We start from the raw sequence: 6,136 nt of genomic DNA, 5'->3' as shown, positions 1-6,136 counted from the left end.
GTGATCTATTTAGGTGTCATATAAAACAAATAATGATAATAAACAAAATAACAATTCATGCAATGGAAAGGGTATATTCATTCATTCCATATTTCTTTCCATCTGCCCAGCTTTGACATTTTATTATGTTACAGCTTTATTCCAAAATGGATTAAATAATTTTTTCCCTCATTCAAAATACACACACGCATAGAATAGGAGCTTTTTGGGGGGTTATGTGTTGTTGCTGTTTTTTTTTTTGTTGTTTGTTTGTTTACTGTCCTTGTCTTTGCTGATGATGTTGTGATCTTTGTAGGATTCATGGACAACCTGGTTGCAGCGCTTGAGAAGGTGAGTGAGGAATCATAGGGTCTGGGTTTGTGATGGTCCTGGATTGAGACTGAGGCCTAGTTCACTCTGCTACATTTTTACGGGAAAAAATACAAATTCACGATTGTTTTGGCCTTTTGTCACACTAGATATCTGTCTAAGTAATATTCCCACCAAGTTTAAAGGGCATCCATCCAGCTGTTTTTGAGTTATTGTCTCCACAGACACACACACACACAAAACAGTGAAAACGATACTACTTGTGTCATTGTTTCACCTTTGCAGGGTAACAAGCTACTTTTGTATCGTCTTTCAGTCATTCTTTCATTTCCTGTACCTGCTGATTCCAGTTAAGTGCCACAGGGTGAGAGGTGGGGTCTGTCCCGGTCTGTCACAGAACCACAGAAAAACATATTCACCCTCTCACTCACATCTACACTTAATGTGAAGTTTCCGATTCACTGAACCTGCATGTCTTTGGAAGTGGGAGGAAGTCGGAGCATCCAGAAGGAATTCTGTGTGGAAAATATGGAAAAAAAAGTTATTGAAATAAAATCATTTCATATAATGGAAAAAATATAGAGATACAATGTACAGTTTGTGTAACTCTGATGAATTTATAGTAAATTATAACTGTCACAGCCAGTAGGGGGACGGACATGTGAACATTCCGGCATCACTGAGTGTCTGGACTTCACTGACACGGGAACAGATAACAAGACTCGTCTGGGACTAATCTGTCCAAATAAATGAAAAAAGCAGACTTCAATAAAAAATAAAAACAAAACTACAGAAGCAGGAATTGAATTGTGGCAGAGTTCTGATGTCTCAGTGTTCGATTCCTTGTTCTTCACCTCCAGACTCATTTCTGAAAAGCCGCTTTTGATTCCTCGAACCTGGAAACAAATGGATCCTTTTTCTCTTTGCTGAAAACAAATTGAAACAGAAACCAGAGTCGTAGAGGTTTGCTGATTCTTGGAATAAAAGTGATCTTCATTAAAGTCGGGTCATTGAAAATCAGCCACAATGGAAATGAAATAAAAACATGAAACTGGAAAACTGAAACTATTTCATTATTATTATTAATATTTTAGAAGTGACCCTGAAAACTCGGATACTGTTGGGAAGGTGTCGTGACACGGACCCACAACAGGGGGCGCTAAGGAATGGACAATGGATAAGCCAACCAGTAACAATTTAATGTTGTGAAAACACACAACGGAATACAGACAGAGATATGGATTGCCAATGAGACACCAGGTGACGTGTGGGCAGGCTCGAAGATAGAAGACCTCTGGCGAGAGAAGAGCCGATTCCCACACAGCTTCCACCACCAGCGGGCCTGAAGAACACCGGAGCCACCAAGTCCCGAGTCCCCAGGTGGCCTCTGCCTTCGGCTGCCGACCCTGGTACTGCTGGCAGAGAACAGAGAAAATCCAGGTGAGTGTGAATCCGCACACTCAGTAGTCCACTCACAGTCAGTGTTCTTTGAGGAGGGAGCACCTCCACCTCCAATCACACACTCGTGCAGCTCCTGTGTAACCACTTATCTGCTACAGAGCGTGATGCGAAGTCGTCGCGGTCACGCCCTTCTCCAGCTCTGATAAGAACACCACAGGGCAAGCGGCTGCAAGGAAGAGTTCAGTTAGCAGAGAAATTACCACAGAGAAGGTTACCTTTTGGTTGCTGGTTTCTCGGCGGGGAGGTGGAGTTGTAGTCCGGCTTTTATGGTGATGTGGTGAATGAGTGACAGCTGGTGCAGATGATGAATGACAGCTGTCACTCTCTGTTGCTCCGACGCCCTCTCGTGCTTGAAGCCCGCACTCCAAGCAGGGCGCCATCTGGTGGTGGTGGGCCAGCAGTACCTCCTCTTCTGGCGGCCCACACAACAGATACAAAATGTATATGAATTGTACATTTGAATAAACAGGCCCTTACGTGCTAATAAACGTCTGTCATTAGACGTTCCATTATTATGTGTCTTTCCGGGAGGAACAGTTAGCTCCTTGGTTACTGCCTCTGATTCTCTGCTTTTAGTTCTGACTGCGGAGCAAATGTTGGTCTTTGAAACAACCTACAGATATGAAAACTCCTCCGCTGGCTAATTACAGGCCCGACGTTAACCCAAATGATGGATATAAATAATTACTGAACTTGGAACAGTGCAACGTACAATCTTATGGTGAAATTAGATCTGGTGTTTGTTAAGACTGAATTGTTGTATGAGCAGAGCAACTTAACAAACATCATAGCAAGAAGGCTAACAAACGTGTTAGACCACCAGCTAACGTCAGCCCTTTATTCATGACCTGGACACCGCAACCCTGCAGAGAGAACACAGCTGCATGTCAGAAGGCCAGTGGCGGCTCCACAGATTTTTTTCCTGTGGGTGCTATGGGGGGAAGCTTGGAGAAAAAAAATGCCAACAGCAGGCAGAGAGAAAATCTTTTACCTACCACTGATGTCTTCATAACAGCAGCATCACTGATTTCTTTGCTGTCCAGAGGTCGTGTTCTCTGAGGGTCAGTTAGCAGGAGTGACACCGGGTCACTGGTTTGTCCGTCCCCACTGCTGTTCCTCAGGTAGTTCTTTAGGCAACACAGACTTCACCTCTTTCCATTTCCAGTCATGGATATTTGGGCAGCAAAAACTGATCCATTTCAGCAACTTGAAACTACACTCACTGCAGTATGACATCATCATGACATCATCAGATGTTATGTCATTGAATGTTACACTCATTTTGTGTAAAACAATCAGTTCTGTTGATGAACGTTTATTTTCTTTTAGGAATGAAATACTTATCACATAAATCTGAAAACGCCAGAAGTGTCTTACTGTGGAAAACTGAAAGGATGATGTCATTGCGCCGCCTCTGTAACATGTTGTTAACAGTGTCATTTAGGTTTTTTCTTCTTCTTTTTGTTGGTGGTGGGATAAAGTGCCGACATCCTCCAGCTCAGTCTGAGAAACTTACTCAGAGCAGACAAACACTGAGGCACTTCTTTAAAAAAAAAAGCCTTAAAAAGCCTCAACAAGTAACTTCCATCATAAGGAATTAACACACTTCCAGACATCATTTTCCAAAACAAGGGTGTCGTGGAGAACAGTTGTCATCTGTGATGAAGAATCCTTGCAACACGTCAGATTAAAAGATTTTATTTAATCCATGAGCCGACTTCTAAAGTTTTAGCTTTGATTGTCGTCTTCTCCATTTTTTTGTAGAATTGTTACAGCGCTACATACAGGCCTGGCATATGTACTACAGCATTTTCACACAGTTTCACTGGATCTGTGAGAATGGAGATTTTCTTGAATGGAACACTTTTTGAAAATGACAAAGAAAAAGACTGTACAGGAGAAGTTCAATTTCAGTGTAGACAAGGCCTTAAAAACATGGGATGAAATTAAATTAATTAAATTAAATTAAAATAATAAATGAGGAATTATTTTCTTGGGGGTGCTATGACAAATCCAGGGACCGCCCATGGAAAAGGCTGAGGATTGTGAATACATGTAAATAATGTGGGTTCTGTCCTGATACCTGGACAGAATCTGAACATACGACATGTAACAAAGTAGGATTTGGAACTTAAAATGATTTAACTGCTTTGATTAATTGGATAGGAGGAGCTTTAAAATATACCTTTGTTTTTTCTTTAAAAAGTAAATTTAATGAGTTTTCAGAGGCAATAAACTCACATACAAACATAACACATTAAAAAACACACACAAGCTATTATTGGTTGATGCACACAGTAAATGAACCTTTTCTGTTTTAAACTTTTTTTTTTTTTACCAGTTAAATTTACCAACCTCTCAAAGCTTTGACAATGAAGTCAGCTTCATCCCACACGGCTGACTTTATTTTCCCAAATTTTTCGTCTGTTGGGATGTGATTGGAATCTGTACATCTTAAACCTCTTGTTATGTCTACACTCTTAAGAAATAAACATTGAATTTAATTGATAAAGTTAAGGTAACTTTTTCCACATAACATTGTTAATTAAGTGTAAAACAAAATTGTAGTTGAAATTAATTAAATAAAACATTATTACTTAAATCCCTAAAATTAACAATTGCAAGTATATTGAAAATAATAGTATTAATTACATAAAAAAAAAAAACGTGTTTCATTTCTGAGAGTGTATTTGTACTTCCGAATGCACAACAATCAGGCATTTTCAGAAAATAAACAAACTCGATATACACGCAGGTAGCAGCAAATGCAAATTTGGCCCCAAGAATGTGCCACGAGTCACGTGACTGTTTTCTTCCAGCTCTTCTTCTTCTTCTTCTTCTTCTTCTTCTTCTTCTTCTTCTTTGGCATTTAACAGCAGCCGGCATCCTTACTGGTGCATTGCTGCCACCTTCTGGCTCGTCATGTCGCTCCTCTCTGTATAAGGAACTCCACCTCCATGCGCCCTTCCCCTGGCTTTATCTTACTCAACCTGCATGCCTGCAGCTGCAGGGGGCGGCAATTTGCCAAATTCGCCACACAGTGTGTCATGAAAAATGCCGCCCCGGGTGGCTGCCCACTTCACCTGTACCAAAAACTACAACTGGGTTTACCCTTAAATTGCTGGAAAATCATCTGACGAGTTGACTCAAAGACAATTAGTCAACTTGTTAGGTACTAGTTAGTTGTAGTTGACTATTACGATAAGTGGTGATGGTGCCAGGCATGCCCAACAGAGAGGAGGCCTCGAGGAAGACCAGGGACATGTTGGAGGGATTTTACACGGTGTTTTCAGAAAAAAGTTTATAGAATTTCATAATCTAACGTCACCAATTTTCATTCAAATGATCTCAAATTTTAACACCATGCATAGAAACAACTCAAAATTCTATGTTTAATGTTTCCTGTTTTTTTCTCATCACTCATCTTCAGCCACTTATCTGGGATCGGGTCACGGGGGCAACAGCTGCAGCAGATATAGAAATGCCTTTCACTGTAAAAGAAAAGGCATTTTGTGTGTGAGAGTTTGCTCGAGGACAGTCCAACAAGACTATGCGGCGTGCATTTGTGAGAGAATTCACTAAAAAATGCACCAGCTACAATCTGCAAGAACTGGAAGACCACCAAAAGAGATGGTCGAGCCGGAAGGGGAACACTTTTGTGGAGCCCCATTTAGTCGATGAGAAGAACAAGTCTGGAAACCCAGATTCCAAGGACAGTTTGGTGTGTCGACCAGCTTGACGTGTGCTGTGGATGGATTTTAATGGCTTTGAGAGGGGTTAAGAAGCGGACTTGCCGTTTCTGAAGAGCAGCGAATCAAATAGCCAATGAACTAGTGGATCGAAGCGTTGCTTCAATGGTTCACACTTCAAAGTGGAGTCACAGCATCATCCACAAACTAGTCCAGCTGGGACTCAACACCTCCCTGTACAACTGGCTGCTGGACTTTCTGACGGGGAGACCACAGGCAGTTCGGGTCGGCAGCACACCTCCTCCAGCACCATCACGCTGAACACAGGAGCCCCCCAAGGATGTGTGCTGAGACCCCTCCTCTTCACTCTGCTGACTCACGAATGCACACCTACATCCAGCTCCAACCCCTTCATCAAGTTCGCAGACGACACGACTGTGGTGGGTCTCATCAACAACACAACAACAACGATGAGACAAGCTACAGGAGTGAGGTGAGCCGCCTGGCTACATGGTGCACGGACAACAAGCTCCACCTGAACGTGGAGAAGACGAAGGAGATTGCAGAGTCTCCGAGCCAAAACTAGCAGGCTCAAAGACACCAGGCAGTCAGGATGCTCAACTCCCTCCCTTCTCTGCCCCCACTCGCCAATCCCAGCCTGACTAGAAAATCACTAA

Source organism: Thalassophryne amazonica, chromosome 20 (assembly GCF_902500255.1).
Source record: "Thalassophryne amazonica chromosome 20, fThaAma1.1, whole genome shotgun sequence".
Taxonomy (NCBI): Eukaryota; Metazoa; Chordata; class Actinopteri; order Batrachoidiformes; family Batrachoididae; genus Thalassophryne; species Thalassophryne amazonica.
The sequence above is the reverse complement of the archived record's forward strand: the minus strand, read 5'-3'. Positions refer to the sequence as shown.